Here is a 17,764-nt window from a genome sequence, read left to right as displayed (position 1 = left end):
CGTCAGGGGAGGATTGTCCAGGAAAGGAATGAGATATCCCTTCTGAAGAACCGACATCGACCAAGGATCTGTGTCGATGCAAGTCCAGGCTTCCGCAAATCCCCCCCGGAGCCTGGCACCTACTGGTGTTTGGAGGAGCGCCACTTCACTTTCCCCTTTTTAAAGGGGCGGAACGAGGCTCGACCTCTCTTCTCGGTGTCGTTTTCCTTTTAGCGGTAACTCTAGTTGGAGGGCCGCCTCGAAGGGCCGAACAGGAGTACGCCCACTTTCTTTTCACCCCCATTACTGGTCTCTTCTTCCTGACGATTGCAGGAGAAGATCTTGAGTCGCTTTCTCCGTCAGCGATCGGGAAATATCTTTCACCAACTGTGACGGGAACCCATCCTTACCTTTTATGGTAGCCCTTTCGGCTTTCATCCTGAGAATGGTAGCCTTCAGTTCAGCAATTTCCGAAGCTGAATCTGAATGTACAGTCAGTGAGGGTCCTGATAGAGAATCATAATTAAGAGAAGAGTTAGAATTGTCTAAAGGCTCAATAGGCCTTGTACAACTACCCGCCATCTTAGATGCCGCCCTTCTTACTCTATCCCTTTCTAACTTCTTCAAGTAAGAAGTTAGAGTCTTCCATTCCTCAACATTCAACCTTTCACACTCATGACAGGTGTTAATGAAATAGAACAATCAAAACCCCTACATTTGCGACATACAGTGTGAGGATCAACCGAAGCTTTCGGTATCCTCACCTTGCAGCCTACATTCACACACATTCTAACACAAACACTTGAATCAGACATTCTGGAGAAAAATTCAAAAAGCAAGTCCAAATCCAGTCCACAGTAGCGAATGCCAAAACAACGATCCAGGTACTTCACCAAAAGTCCACAAAAAGATGATCAATTGCTTAGAAAAGCGAATTCCAGTCAAGAGGAGGCAGCAACGATGTTGATACCACCGGCGACAGAAATATATGAGTAGAAAACGGGATTGGTTCCTAGTCCTGCCACCCAGGGCAGGCCGGTAGATCACCTGACCTACCTGTAGCGAGTGGCGCGAAATTTGAATTTCTGTCGGGGACGACGGAGTCTTAGCTATGTATATATCTGACAGGTAAGTTGATTGTATGAAAATAATTACTTAAATTTGAGTCAGAACCGAGTTACTTTTTCAATAACAAATATTTTCAAATTAATCATCATAAATATGTAAAACATTGATGTTTTACTATTTATTTAAATAATTATCTAGTGCACACTTTGTCGTCGTCTTCTACTAAAACAGTTGTTTACTTAAAAACGTCATGGCCAGGGCCAGTGTTCCGATTGTTCTGATGAAAGTGCCCCAGCGTCTATGGGTACAAGTGATGTGCTGATTTATCACAAGAAATGGGAAGTTTGTTGACACAAGCGACCCCGCAAACATCGCGATGGCGTCAATCTTCTAAAATATTCAAGCATAAGTAAAAATTTTGAAAGCATTTTGGTGAGATTTGCACTGTGTTGGCCACCCTTTTCACTACCCTCTGTTTAAAGCTTCAAAATGAAGCATTTATGATAAAACAAAGTTTTATGAATACTTACCTGGCAGTTATAAATATATAGCTATACATAGTCTCTATCGGTCCGGCAGATTTTTTCAAAACTCGCGGCAATCGCCGAGTGGTAGGTGTTCGGTTAGGTGGTTAACAACCCTTACAGGGTGGTACTTGGAATCATTCCCGTTTTCTGTTCCTCAGATCATCTCTTGCCCAACCTGTCTCCTGAGGGGAGGTGGGTGGGACCTAAAATATATATATAACTGCCAGGTAAGTATTCATAAAACCTTGTTTTATCATAAATACTTCATTTTTTATGAATAGGACTTACCTGGCAGTTATATATATATAGCTGATTCACACATTTGGAGGTGGGTGAAAGACAGCCAACATCGTTGGGAAACAACTAAAAGTCGTAGGTAACCACCTTGATTCCTTACCTGCTAAGGTCGCTGACTCCAAAGGTCCCTGCCTCTTGAGTCACTTTCCCCTAGGAACACCAGCCAGGTGGAGACCAGTTATGCTGAAACAACTCACTCGAGTCTGTCAAACGGGGCGAGACCAACAATGTGACTAGACTTCTGCACTACCTATCTCCCCTTCTATTATCTGCAACCTTACTCAACCCAACCACCTAACCTTGCAGACTAGATATCTTACCTATCTAGCTAGACTGAGGGTACTGTTCCACCAAGTAAATTTCCTCAGACAACCATAAAAAAAACAAACCCAAGAGTACAGGCATACCGTACCATAGTTAAGGTTGAGGGGAGGTAGTAACTCCTTTACCCAATAACGAAGACGTAACTACGTATGGGCCCAAAGTGTAACACTTTTCGTAATCGACTCTTACCTCTCTGAGGTAATGAGAAGCGAAGACAGAGTTGCTTCTCCAAAATGTTGAGTCCATTATTTGCTTAACTGACATGTTCTTCTGATATGCCAGTGACGTTGAAATGGCTCTCACCTCGTGGGCCTTCACTTTTAAGAGACCAAAGTTCTCCTCACATAAGAGGTGAGCTTCTGTTATCGTCTCCCTCAAGAAGAATGATAACGCATTCTTCGAGAGGGGCCTTTGAGGATCCTTAACAGAACACCATAAAGAACTGGATGAACCTCTTAAATTCTTTGTCCGTGATAAATATGCCCTGAGGGCTCTAACTGGGCAAAGGAGTCTCTCCTCCTCTTGGCCCACTAAATTTGTGAGGTTAGGAACCTCAAACGTCCCCGGCAAGGGTTTGGATGGGTTCTCATTCTTAGCGAGGAAGTCGAACCTTAACGCACATACTGCTCTGTCCTGATTGTAGCCTACCTGCTTCTCTATTGCCTGAATCTCACTGACCCTTTTTGCTGTGGCAAGAGCCAACAGGAATAGTGTTTTCTTAGTTACGTCTCTAAGGGTCGCTTGCGAGATGGGCTCAAACTTCCTGCTCCATAAGAACTTCAAAACCACATCCAAATTCCAAGCTGGTGGCCTTACTGTCTGCTTAGTCGTTTCAAACGACTTTAAGAGATCCTTCAAGTCTCTATCTTGCGATAAATCTATGCCTCTGTGCCTAAGACCGCCGAAAGCATACTTCTGTATCCTTTTATGGTGGATAAGGCCAGCTTAGAGTCTTGCCTGAGGAACAATAGAAAATCAGCTATCTGGCTCACAGAGGTAGAGGTTGAGGACACTCTGCGTTGCTTACACCAAAGATCTCCCACTTCGATTGGTAGACTCTCTGTGAAGATACCCTCCTCGCTCTGGCGATCGCTCTCGCAGCTTGTGCTGAAAAGCCTCTCGCTCTGACAAGCTTCTCGATAGTCTGAAGACAGTCAGTTATAGAGCAAGGGGGTTTTGATGATACCTCTCGAAGTGGGGCTGTTCGAGAAGCTTTGGACTTGGAGGAAGGCTTCTTGGAAAGTCCACTAGCATCTCCACTACTTCTGTGAACCACTCTCTTGCTGGCCAGAATGGAGCTATCAGGGTCATTCTCCCTGTCTCGAGGAGAGCGAATTTCTTGATGACCAGGTTGATAATCTTGAAGGGAGGGAACGCATAAGTGTCCATCCCTGTCCAGTCCATCAAGAAGGCGTCTACTGCTATTGCTTCCCTGTACGGGACTAGGGAGCAGTAGTTGGGGATTCTCTTGTTCTGGTTGGAGGCAAAGAGATCTATTGAAGGCCTCCCCCATAATTTCCACAGTTTCTGGCAAACTTGAAGGTTGAGGGTCCATTCTGTGGGCAGAACTTGCCCTTTCCTGCTGATCATGTCTGCTCTTACATTCTTCTGTCCCAGCACAAATCTTGTTAAAATATCTACGCCATTCTCCTTTGCCCACAGAAGGAGCTCTCTTGCTGTTTCGTACAGGGACAGAGAATGAGTCCCTCCTTGCTTTTTGATGTAAGCCAGGGCCGTGGTGTTGTCCGAATTGACTTCTACTACTCTCCCCGAGACAGAGTCTTTGAAGGCTTTCAATGCTAACAGAACGGCCATCAACTCTTTCCTGTTGATGTGCCATTCGTTCTGTTCCACTTCCCAAGAGCCTGAGACCTCCCTGCTCCCCAGTGTTGCTCCCCATCCTGACTCTGAAGCGTCTGAGAACAACACTAGGTCTGGGTTCTTCCTGAGCAGGGAGATTCCTTCCCCCAACTTCGATGGATCCAGCCACCAACTCAGATGTCTCTTGATCTCCGCTGGAATGGGAAAGGAAAAGGAGTCCTCCTGATTCTTCCTGTCCCAGACTCTTGAAAGGAAGTGTTGCAGAGGTCTGAGATGCAACCTTCCCAGGGAGACAAACTGCTCGAGCGAGGAGAGGGTGCCCAGCAAACTCATCCAATCCCTCGCCAAGCACTTCCCTCTCCCCAGCAATTCCTGCACCTTCTCGAGGCACTTGTTTTGCCTCTCTTGGGAGGGAAAAGCCCGAAAAAGAGCTGAGTCCAGAACTATCCCCAAATAAAGAATCGTCTGACTCGGCTCGATCTGGGACTTCTCCTTGTTGATGATGAGACCCAGCTCCTGGGTCATCAGAAACGTCTTGTGCAAGTCCTCCAGAGAACCTGCTCTTCGACTGGGACCTTATCAACCAGTTGTCCAGGTATAGGGATACTCTTACCCCTATTGATGAAGCCATCCCGCCACGTTTGCCATTACTCTGGTGAAAACTTTAGGGGCCGTGCTGAGGCCGAAACAAAAGGCTTTGAACTGGAAACACCTGTTCTGGACTACAAATCTTAGGAACTTCCTTGAAGTGGGGTGGATGGGGATATGAAAGTAAGCGTCCTGCAAGTCCAGAGACACCATCCAGTCCCCTGGACGGACCGCTGCCAGCACAGACTAAGTCGTCTCCATGGTAAACTTGGTCTTTTCTACAAAGACGTTCAGTGCGCTGACATCTAGAATGGGTCTCCATCCACCCGACGCCTTGGGCACTAGAAACAGGCGATTGTAGAACCCTGGGGATTCTAGTTCCAGTACAGGTTCTATCGCTCCCTTTTCCAGCATCTGGTCTACTAGATCTAGGAGTGCCCCTTGTTTCACAGCGTTCGAGTATTGAGCCACTAAGGCCCTTGGCGTTCTTGAAAGTGGCGGCTTTCTCATGAGAGGGATCTTGTACCCCTCCCTGATGACTTGAGAGGGAACCAGGCGTCCGCCCCTCTTTCCTTCCATTCCAGGCCTGCCAAAAGTATGACAGACCTTGCTCCTACTGCTCGCTCTACTGCCCGTCTCCTGCCTTCTTCCTCTGAAGTCCGTCCTAGTTGGAGCTCTACCTCGAAAGGACTGCAGAACCTTCTTCTCCTCCTCCTTCCAAGATGACGGATTCCCCGGTAGACCCTTCCTTGCGGAGCGAGTCAGAAGATCTTGTGTAGCCTTCTGCGTTAGAGAATGGGTAATGTCCCTAACCAGGGACTGAGGAAAAAGATGTTCCGAGAGAGGGGCGTATAGGAGTTCTGCCTTCTGTACAACCGTAACTGTTTTGGTCGTGAAGGAGCATAACAGAGCCCTCTTCTTCAGAACCCCCGCAGTAAACAGGGAAGCCATCTCGTTTGCTCCATCTCTAAGCGCCTTATCCATACAGGCCATAATACTGGTTAGGTCTTCCATTCCTGTGGCTTGTATGGGTTCTGCTTTCCTGGCCAGAGCACCAAGAGCCCAGTCTAAGAAGCTGAACACCTCGAAAGACCTAAAGATTCCTTTGATGAGGTGGTCTAGCTCCATCATGGACCACATCACCTTAGCAGAATTGGGGGCATGTCTCCTAGAAGAGTCTAACATGCCGGAGAAGTCCCCCTGGGAGGAGGCAGGTACTCCCAGGCCAAGAGCTTCTCCAGTCTCATACCACATGCCCGCCTTAGAGGCAAGCTTAGCTGGAGGAAACGAGAAGGTGGACTTCACTGCCTGCCTACGTTCTTTAAGCCAGTCATTGATCCTTACCAGAGCCTTCTTTGTCGAAATCGACAGTTTCATCTTGATGAAGGCTGACTGCTTCTTCGATTTCTTCCTAATGAACTGCGACTGAGGAGAACGAGGAGCAGCCGGTTTAAACTCCTCTCCATACAGCTCAAGGAGGGAGCGAGAGAGCACCTTATAGTCCGCAGCCGCATTAGCAGGTTTATCTTTGTCCTCCGATATATCCTCTAAATCCAGAATTCCTTCCAACTCCTTAGTCTCCCTTTGAGTTGAAGGAACTAAGTCGGAGGTCTCTTGTTCATCCAAATTATGTTCCATCCCGTGTGCACAAGTATCACTCTCTTCCTGCTGCACACCTGCGTCAGGGGAGTAACGCTGATCGCCGGATGCATCCTGGCGTCAAGAACTGGATGCGTCCTGATGTCAGGAGCTGAATGCGTCCTTGCGTCTAGTGTTGGATGCGTCCTGCTGTAAGGAGCTGGATGCGTCCTTGCGTCGAAGGCTGAATGCGTCCTGACGACGAGGGCTGGATACGTCCTGATGTCGAGAGCTGGATGCGTCCTGACGCCGAGAGCTGGTTGCGTCCTGACGTCGAGAGCTGGATGCGTCCTGACGTAAAGAGTTGGATGCGTCCTGACCGTGAGAGCTGTATGTGTCCTGTCGTCGAGTGCTGGAACTGTCGAGAACGAGAGTTGATGTCTTCATGGCGTGGAGAACTGAAGGCGTCGTCGTGTCGAGCAAAAGAATCATTATATCAGCGAGAGGAAGAGAATACCTTTCATCTAGAGGATGGAGAGGCGAGGCGATGAGAGCTTGATGTATCGAGGCACCGAGAGTCGGGAGAAGAACCCTGAATGGTGCCAGGAACTTCGCGGTGCCGAGAGAGGGGTGGTTCCCTGGGCGAAGAGTGACGTATCTTCCTCTCATCACGAGAACGGTGCTGTCTGTAGTCCCGAAAGGGAGAGGAACTCCGTTCCTTCTTACCAACTGCAGAAACCTCTGCAGGAGTTTCTTTCCTTGACCTCATCACTGGTAAATTGTCGTCCTTACGTCTGCCCGACTGGGGGGAGGGCGTCTAAAAGCTTGCACTAGCGAAACCAGTTGGTCTTGCATGACGGTCATGAAAGATTTCGCAACCGCTGCTGGGTCTTGCAGTTCCGAAGGAGAAGGCTGCCGAGCCATGCTGGTAGCAGGAGAAGGATCTCTCGAGAGTTCTCCGTAACCTGAAGGAAGAGGAGATCTCTCCTCCCTCCATGCGTCCTGCGGAGAATCGTCCGCTCTAGGTTTAGACCTTTTCGCTAGAGAGGCGTTCCAATCGTCGTCGGAAGGAAAAGGTTCCGGGCTACTCCATCTACTCGAAAGGGGAGAGCGATCACGGGTCTGGTCAGCTTGCTGCATCCACCTTCTCTTGGTCGGCCTCGACTCCTCATACTGCCATCTGCGTCTTGGAGAGGGGCTCACAGAAGACACTACCACGTCCGACACGCCTTTTCCGTGGCGGTCATAAGCAGCATGGGAAAAAGCAACAGGACTACTTGAGGCGACGGCTGACCAAGGATACGTTCCTCTCACCCCCTTGCGGTCGTCGACGTACCTTCTCCCTTGGTCCTGGGAGCTTGGTAGAGGTCTAGACCTAGGGGTGTGACAAGATCGATCAGTCGCCACCTCCACTGCACTTTCACAAGCACTAACACTAATTTCACCTGCACTCTTACCTTCCTTCAAGGCTGCAAGTTGGTCCTTAAGGTCCTTCATCTCAGCCGCCATCCTGACGTACTGAGGGTCATCCAAAGTAGCTACAGGTCCGGTAGAAGGAGCAGGAGCTTGTGATGGTAATTGCTTCATAGCAAAAAAAGTTAAAGGAAAGGAGAACGCATTTTCGAGAAGTTCGGCAGCAAGGAGGCGTTAGCGCAATGTGTTGGAGGTGCCTGTTATCATGATGGTTCTAGAATCAGCAGGAGTGTTGTGGATCTCATCGGGACGTGAGAAACGCCGCGATTTCTGATGCAATACCTCGTCTAGATTCATATAGGGAGTCCTAGTAAACTCGGGAGTCTGTGACGCTCACCGTAGGCTCCGCCCCCAGAGTGCCGTATAAATACGACGAAGGAAGTAGGAGCAAACAGTGATCGTAGAAGAGAAGGAAGAGATCGTAAAAGAGAGAGATCACCAGTTAGTCACCGAGCCACAGATCAGATTATCAGTGAGAGATCAGCAGCAGTGATCGTCAGAGAGAGACAGAGACAAAGGAACCGATGAAGTATCAATCAAAAGAAGAGTTGTTCGAGAGTTGGTTGGATATTGGTCTAGTCGTCTTCAAGAGTGGACGGCCGTGTTTCCTCGACGTCGAGCAGACTTCAGAGAAGAAAAGGTCCTGCTACAGGTTTTGGGGATTTCCTGCCTTACAAGTAGACTAGTTTCTGCAATACGGAGTCAAGAGGACGACTGCAATTGCCGCTCTACATTTATGAAGCCAGCGCGTCGAATTGCCAAATTGACTAGCAAGTATTTGCATTGCCTCACTGTTCCCCCAGTTCATGCAGTGTAAGATTCTATCTTTTTATGTAAATAGGAGATACCATTCTGCATTTACCTTTGTTAGTAAGCTTGTAAATAAACTTTTGTTGTGTTAGTGTTTCTTTCTATATTCGTATCCCCAGTTTCAACTGCTGGTGTTGAAATATATTTTTTTTTTATTATTTCATATCGAACCTGAAGCGGACCTCCCTCAGAGGCCGTAACATTGTCTCTGAGATCTCAGAGTCCGTAACAGAGCTACTACCTCAGGAGCAGGTTTTACTTCTAAAGGGGTTGAGGGATTATAAGAAAGGTCTAGACTAACATCACTCACAGACCTAGATTTAAATTTAGAAACCCTCCTTACTTTATCCAATTCTAATCTACGCACATAGCGTTTCATCTCCATCCATTTCTTTTCATCCAACTATCAGTTGAAATACAGCGACAGGGAAGCGAGCGAAAAAACCCGATGGCGGACTAGTAACGATGTTGTCAGTCCAACCGGCAGAGATGATCTGAGGAACAGAAAACAGGAATGATTCCAAGTACACCCTGTTAGGGTTGTTTACCACCTAACCAAACACCTACCACTCGGCGGTTGCCGCGGGTTTTGAAAAAATCTGCCGGACCGATAGAGACTATAGCTATATATATATAACTGCCAGGTAAGTCCTATTCATAAAATTTAGCCTTAATTTCTAACTTTGGAGAAAATACTTACTTCGAAAGGAGAGTAAAGGTCTTTAGCTCCTTCTCTCACCAACAAGAAGTCGCGACTGATGCCCATCTCCGGTGTCAGGACGCGTTATAAGTACTTTTTCGGAGGGTGTCCAGCCGTGACCGTCAGTGAGTTGAGCAAAATCCATGTGGTTGTTTACCCTATAACGCGTCCTGACACTGGAGATGGGCATCTGTCACGACTTATTGTTGGTGAGACACGGAGCTAAAGACCTTTACTCTCCTTTCGAAGTAAGTATTTTCTCCAAAGTTAGAAATTAAGGCCAAATTTAAAGCATTAAAAAGAGGGTAGTGAAAAGGGTGGCCAACGCAGTGCAAATCTCACCAAAATGCTTTCAAAATTTTTACTTACGCTTAAATATCTTAGAAGATTGACGCCATCTCGAAGTTTGTGGAGTCGCTTGTGTCAACAAACTTCCCATTTCCAGTGATAAATCCGCACATCACTTGTACCCATAGATGCTGGGGCACTTTCATCACAACAATCGGAACACGGTCCCTGGCCATGACGTTTTTAAGTAAACAACTGTTTTGGTAGAAGACGACGACGAAGCATGCACTAGATAATTATTTAAATAAATAATAAAACATCAATATTTTACATATTTATAATGATTAATTTGAAAATATTTGTTATAGAAAAAGTAACTCGATTCTGACTCAAATTTAAGTAATTATTTTTCGGAATTAGAACGTTCTTTTAAGTCTTTTATGACGTCACGACATCTTGACTTTCGTACCTATTGTAAATGAATTGCAATATTCAACTTTCTTGTAGAACAGTTTACCAGTTATTCATGAAGATTGCTATCAGCTATTCATGTAATTGTTATAATCGTAATGCGCATATATACCTTTATTATTTACTTTTAGGATATATGAAGATGTTTTACTGCCGGATTACCGCCGTAGTGTGACGCAATCACTTTCGCTCCCTGGTCCTCTGTCTGTTTTAGCACCATAAGAAATTAATGGGGCCAAATTTGCAATGACCAGAAAGTCGTTAAAAGAGGAGAGTTAGCATTGAGGGGCATATGTTTTGATTGAGAAAAATACAAATTTATACAATAGCTAGCTTGTAAAAAATACTAGATTACAAAAAACTTGATTGACAATTAAGCAGCATACCTACTATGGGTTTCAGAGACAGTGCAAGCACGTTTTTTGGCAATATTTCTGTAACAAACACTCGTATTAGAACGAGATTTTGCTATAGTGTATTACACCCAGTGCCGTAATTTATAAGGGTATCGTGAATCACTAATCATAAAGAATAACGACACTTGTCCTTGTACCAAGAGACAAAAACTCCATTATCCAGAAATGGATACGAACACGCATAAAAAGCTCCACCTACCCTCTCCCCCCACCTCCACCACCACCCATGTCCATCTTCCTTCCTTCACCTTCCTTTCTCTCTCTCTCTGTTGCCAATTGGTGTGTTCACCCTCCAAACTGGGTATAAGACTACACACAAAACGTTGAAATTGGTGAAATTAGGCTATGTATTGTAAGTATATATACATAAATATTAAAGCAATTTTATCATTATTGCATTACTATGACAACTAGAATTAATGGAAACAGTTTATAATAATGAATCGGCGTATGTGTGAAGCCTCCACTAATGTGGCAACGATGATTTTGCCATTCTTAGCATGCAAACAATAAAGGTTAAATTTATTTCTGGCATACGGTTATTAAAGAAATTCAAAATACTAATATAGACTAAAATCAATGAAAAGTGCTGGCAAATACAAAAAAGCAAAAAAAAAAATATATATATAATCCACTTATCCGTAGTCATTCCTCTATGGTTTTCGCCAGCCAGATGTACGAAAAGGTTAGAAACATTGGATTGTATCTACTTTAGAAATATCTGTAATTTTTCGGGGTAATTTGGTTGCAAAAAAGGGATAATATACATGATTTAAATTAAAATTTTTAAATAACAAAGTAAAGTTGAACTAAATAATGAGTAAAGTAAACAATTTAGGGAATAAAACTTTGCAGTTTCGTCGTCTGCTGCTCATAACTGTGTTTGTGGCGCAAGCGCTTAAGAACCAGGAACAGCAACTTGTTTAAAGTGCAATGTGGAGTGAATTGAGACCAAAATGTGTACAATAACAATCAAATAAGCACTGTGGAGTTTCAGCTGTGATGGCAGTAAGAATAAAAACCACCGATTACAAGGTAAAAATGAATTCAGTTCAAACCATGACCCCGGGAATAAAAAGTCTCATACTTTCAGTAATATAGGCAACAAAATGTTGTTTTATTGTGCTGATTACAACTGCAATCTTGAGTAAGATCAATAAACGTTACATATATACGCTAACATTGTTCAAATGAGTGCTGGGAAGGCTGGGAAAGATTGTTGTCATCCTGATCAGAACCTGTACATCCACAAGGTAGCCGCCATATTGGATTTCAAAACTGCCTTGAAAACATATTTTACGAAGAGCGTCACTTGCTTATTTTAGTTTGTATGGGGCTTTCATATATCACATTATGTTGACGAAACTTTAATCTTTTGAATGGTATGCTTGGAGTTGTAATTGTATTCTTGTTTCACCATTTAAATATCGAGTGAATAAGACCTGTCCACCGTGATATGGGTTGGTAGTCGCTGGTGTTTCCCCCTACATTTGATTTTTTGGTGGATATTGACTTTGAAGAAGACAATAACTTTTATAATGCAATTTATGTATAAATATTCCAAAGATGTAATGACCCGAAAAACTAGGAAAGAGAGAGCATGGAAAAGCGTCAGACTCAAGTATAGAAAAACAACTAGTTACAGATATCGGTAAGAAACAAGGCAGCAACAATTACCAACCAGGCACAATAGGCTTTTATCAAATGGCCACTGGGTTCATCCACAGGCTACCATTATGCCCACAGAAGGCTGGGGCAACATAGGGTAAAACATCAAAGCAGGCCACGCAGGCCAGCTATCATCAGTGCAAGCCACCCTCCGAAAAAGTACATTATAACGCGTCCTGACACCGAGATGGGCATCAGTCGCGACTTGTTGTTGGTGAGAAACGGAGCTAAAGACCTCTACTCTCCTTTCGAAGTAAGTATTTTCCCCAAAGTTAGAAATTATGGCCAAATTTTAAGATTTAAACAGATTTAAACAGAGGTACTGAAAATGGCGCCCACGGCAGTGGAAATCTCACCAAAACGCTTTAGAAATTTTACTTACAACTAAAAAATGTTTCGAAGATTGACGCCATCTCGATGTTTACGGAGTAGCTTGTGTCAATAAACTAACCATTTCCTGTGATAAATCCGCACACCACTTGTACCCACAGACGCTGGAGCACTTTTATCACAACCAATCGAAACACGATTTCTCATCAACAACAAGCCAGGCGTAAACAGCTGTTGGGGTAAGAAGGATGACGAGAAGCGTGCTCTTGGCTAATTTTTAATAAGTAGTAAAACATCAATATTTTTACATATTTATGATGATTAATTTGAAAATATTCGTTATTGAAAAGTAACTCGACTCTGACTCAAATTTAAGTAATTATTTTTCTGAATTAGAACGTTCTTTCAAGTTCTGTATTATGACGTCACGACATCTGACTTTCGTACCTATTGTAAATAATTGCTATACTCAACTGTCATTGCAGAACAGTTTACCAGTTATTCATGCAGATTGTTATCAGCTATACAGATATCAATTTGTTATAAGCGTAATGCGCATATATATCTTTATTATTTACTTTTTGGATATATGAAGATGTTTTACTGCTGGATTATCGCCGTAGTGTGACGCAATCGTTTTCGGTCCCTGGGCCTCTTGTCTGTTTTCGCACCATAAGAAATTATGGGGCCGAATTTGCAATGACCAGAAAGTCGTTAAAAGAGGAAAGTTAGCATTGAGGGGCATATGTTTTGACTGAGAAAAATAAAAATTTATTCAATAGCTAGCTTGTAAAAAATACTTGGTTATAAAAACTTGATTGACAACTAAGCAGCATGTCTACTATGGTTTCAGAGACAGTGCAAGCAGGTTTTTTGGGCAATACCTATTTCTGTAACGAACACTCTTAACAGAACGAGATTTTGCTATAGTGCATTACACCCAGTGCCGTAATTTATAAGGGTATCGTGAATCACTAATCGTAAAGAATAACGACACTTGTCCTTGTACCAAGAGACAAAAACTCCATTATGCAGAAATGGATACGAACACGCGTATAAAGCTCCACCTACCCTCTCCCCCCCCCCCCCCCCCCCCCCATCCCTTTTCTTCTTCGTTCCTCCGCCTTCCTTTCTCTCTCTCTCTCTCTCTCTCTCTCTCTCTGTTGCCATTCGGTATGTGTTGACCCTCCAAACTGGGTATAAGACTACACACAAAACGTTGAAATTGGTGAAATTAGGCTATGTATTGGAAGTATATATACATAAATATTAAAGCAATTTTAATCATTATTGCATTACTATGACAACTAGAATTCATGGAAACAGTTTATAAACCTGTTAAGCGTCACCCCACGTAATAATACGTTTTACCGCGATCTACTCGGTAGCGCCTTCAACGGGATATTACGTTCAAGACTTTAACTGTGCTTGTCAAGTCGTCAGCCCCGTAATAATACGTTTACTCGCATAGAAAGTGTAGGAACATCATTTGGTAACACTCTCAGCACATGGGAAACTTATTTCCAGCCTGGCAACTCTTTCCTGGTGGTCGCTTATGCTAGAAAACTGCCTGTCCCTGTTGGTTTTCTTTCAATACGCTTCGGGCGTTTATCGAGGACAAATTGGATTTCGCGTCTTTCACAATGAATGTCCCAAAGAGGAGGCATATTTCTTTAGGTGAGATCAATCAAATACTAGATGAGGAGTGTGGTATTGATAACCTATTTGATGATGAGAGCTCTAGTTCTGAATCCTCCAGTGATGATACAAACTTTTCTTCCAATTGCGGGAGTGAAGATGACTTTTCTTTGCCGAGTGACTGGACTCCGAGAGAGAGAGAGAGAGAGAGAGAGAGAGAGAGAGAGTAGAGAGAGAGAGAGAGAGAGGAAATTTCCAACAGTTAATACAGTATGAATAACAAGCATAAAAATCAATATTAACTTTGAAAAACTATCATCAGTGCTATGATCCCTGATTACAAAAAAAAGCGTGACGGTACGTTAGCAGCGAGCTCATCAGGGGCGGACGCTTAACAGGATAATGGAACGGCGTATGTGTGAAGCCTCCACTAATGTGGCAACGATGATTTTGCCATTCTTAGCATGCAAACATTAAAGGTTACATTTATTTCTGGCATACGATTATTTAAGAAATTCAAAATACTAATAAAGACTGAAAATCAATGAAAGTGCTAGCAAAACAAAAAAGCAAAAAAAAAAAACGTAGTCGTTCCTCTATGCACTTTTCCGTATTCGTTCCTCTATGGTTTTCGGCAGCCAGATGTACGAAAACGTTAGAAACATTTGATTTTATCTACGTTAGAAATATCTGTAATTTTTCGGGGTAATTTGGTTGCAAAAAAGGGATAATATACATGAATTAAATCAAAATTTTTAAATAACAATGTAAATTTAAACTAAATAACGAGTAAAGTAAACAGTTTAGGGAATAAAACTTTGCAGTTTCGTCGTCTGTCGTCGTCTGCTGTTTGTAATTGTGTTTATGGCGCGCGCGCTTAGAACCAGGAACAGCAACGGGTTTAAAGTGCAATGTGGAGTGAACTGAGACCAAAATGTGTATAATAACAATCAAATAAGCACTGTGGAGTTTCAGTTGTGATGGCAGTAAGGATAAAAACCGCCGATTACAAGGTAAGAATGAATTCAGTTCCAACCATAACCCCGGGAATAACAAGTTTCATACTTTCACTAATATAGGCAACAAAATGTTGTTTTATTGTGCTGATTACAACTGCAATCTTGAGTAAGATCAATAAACGTTACAGACATACGCTAACATTGTTCAAATGAGTGCTGGGAAGGCTGGGGAAAGAGGTTGTCCGTCACTGATGAGAAACCGTCCATGAAAAACGTAGCCGCCATATTGGATTTCAAAACTGCCTTGAAAACATATTTTACGAAGAGCTCACATGCTTATTTTAGTTCGTATGGGGCTTTCATATATCACAATATGTTGACGAAACTTCAGTCTTTTAAATGGTATGCTTAGAGTTGCAATTGTATTCATGTTTCACCAATTAAATATCGAGTGAATAAGACCCGTCTACCGTGATGAGGGTTGGCCTGTACTGATGTTTCCCCCTAATATCGGGTGGTTTGCACCAACAAAAGGGGGGGCGCACTGATCAGAAAAGCACTAAACATAAGCTATTAGCAGTCGGGGCAATATAGGTATGGCTTATTTATCATGCAAGACATTACAGTAAAGTAGTATTACCGAGGAGGTACCAAAATATCTGTTGTTGGAATTTCTCCCAAATGGGAATAGGCTACGTGATGAAGGCACCTTGCGTCACCTACAAAACAAAACAAAGGATCCCTCTGACACTCATCATCAACAATCATTCTACATTTCTTATTTAGCAATTTTCACGAACTACAGAATAAAATTGACTTCGTTTTACCTTCCAACAACTACATCATGTTTTTACTTCTCTTCTGTCGCAGTTGACCTATGAATACACTCAAATAACGTTATATTTTTTTAATTTTCGTGAACTGCGTCGCACTAGCGTCAGCTGATCTTTGTTTTGTTTGTTACTAAAGTTCTGGGTATCGACACCAGAGGGTCTATGTTCCATTTCCTACTGACTTTGACTTCGACTTGAAACTATCTCATTTTCTTCAAAATTTTAGATGTATGTGAATCCTCCCATAATTAGTATTAAATCCCCTCAGCAGCAATATTAATGATCTTTTGTTGTGAATATTACACATGGCCTGCCTCGGAAAAATTATTTGCCATGATACAAGATTTTCTAGGAAACCAGCTGATGGTTACCAAGGAACAATCGGTATTTATTAATAAACCTCAGTCCTTTTCATAAGAACAAGATAGACGAAGTTAAGCAGTATCATAAATTATAGTACCAATTCTTGCCAAAGATGGAAGAAAAATTTGTCTATTTTTTACGATTGAATGAAATGTAGTTAGACAATCTCAAGAAATAGAAGTAAAAGTATATTGCATAATAGCTAACGGGTAGGGTACATCGGTTTGGCATACATTCAACTCACTCGACATTCTAAGTAATATTTCAGGAGAGCAAATTTCGTTCATTTGCTTTTTAGTTTTCTACTGTGACGATTTATTGTATGAGAAGCAAGATTTAAATGGAGGTGTTGTATATTTCACAAAATAAGTTATACTAACAAGTTTTGTAAACAGAAATAAGAAAAAGAAAAAAACGTGCAGCCGAGTTATTGCCTCTGCAAAAGATTTATTGAAACGCTTTTATTTTTGTATCATGTGTACCTACTTCGAAAATAGGTACCCATGATCACCCATGAATAGCTTGGGCCTACAGAGGACGCCGGCCTAAACATCCTATAATTATGTTAAACCTGGTAAAACGCTATTACGTGGTAGAGGCTTAAAGTCATATTTCCTTTTCTTTTCCTTTTAACTGAATCTGGAAGCTTTGTGCCCACAAAAATTCTTAATTTTTTTCCCCAGAGCCACGTTGCGTTTGTTTTCTTTAGGCCTCGCACAGAAAACAGCTGATTTCATGTCAGCTGTCTTACAGTAACGGCCAGGCAGAGGCGATTAATGCAGCATTTCGCTAACAGGCTATCTCAAATAATTACCTCGGATAAAAGACATCTGCTATCAACTTCAACATGATGTTGCACTTATTAGAATATATTTTGATACTTGATAACGCTAGCTCCCTACATGGTGAGCTGGACGCACGCTGTTGGCCGTTGAAGTGCTTGGCTACTTAGGGTAGTACCTTTCTCTCTCGCTCTCTCCACAACGACTGCCTGACAAGGTTATGATCTACTACTCTCGATTCAAGGGAACATAGGGTTGGAGAGCTATGTCTTTCCATGGCCCTGATCTCCGTTTATCGTTAAAACGTAGTATTCTAAGATAAATTTATTCAAAGAAGGCAGCAAATAAGAGCGTCGAATTTACAATGGGAAAAAAGTTACTCGCATATCCAAGAATATTCTACGCCACCACAACAAACAAACCAAGTTGTTGTCCGAGTCTAAGGTGAGTTTCCAGGTGAAGCCCTAATCCAATCAGCCAGCGGCAAGTACCTGAAGGACTTGTTCCAACAAGTGTCGTGACTGTTTTATTTTCATGTTGCCTATGGATCATTATCAAAGGTCTTCAGACCTTGATTTTACCAGTTTTAAGTTTTAAAATGTTCATATTTCTTTACAACCAAATTCTTTTTGTGCACCTATATGTTTTGCGTTGTCTTTAAACAAAGGGTACAGTGACCACCGTTTACCCTGGGTGAATGAAGATAAAATGGAATACGCCGCAAACTTGAAAACAGGTCGCATGAGTAGACAACAATGCCACACAAACCTCGAGTCGTAGATATTTAATATTTACATTAAATTTTTGTACTCCCGGACCCTCTCCTAACCCGCTCAATATATATATATATA

The 17,764-nt window shown here is 42.9% G+C and overlaps 1 protein-coding gene across 1 annotated transcript in view; it reads right to left on the bottom strand.

Annotated features, from left to right (window-relative positions):
- LOC135221321 (BCAS3 microtubule associated cell migration factor-like) overlaps nt 1-15,908 on the bottom strand; it is a 99,978-nt gene extending 84,070 nt beyond the window's left edge. Inside the window, exon 1 of the mRNA XM_064259126.1 lies at nt 15,763-15,908. The gene's annotated coding sequence lies outside the window, so the exon portion shown is untranslated. The remainder of the gene's footprint in view (nt 1-15,762) is intronic.
- Between the last annotated feature and the right edge of the window lie 1,856 nt (nt 15,909-17,764).

Source organism: Macrobrachium nipponense, chromosome 2 (genome assembly GCF_015104395.2).
Source record: "Macrobrachium nipponense isolate FS-2020 chromosome 2, ASM1510439v2, whole genome shotgun sequence".
Classification (NCBI taxonomy): domain Eukaryota; kingdom Metazoa; phylum Arthropoda; class Malacostraca; order Decapoda; family Palaemonidae; genus Macrobrachium; species Macrobrachium nipponense.
Note: the sequence above shows the minus strand (reverse complement) of the source record. Positions and strands in the feature narration are given on the sequence as shown.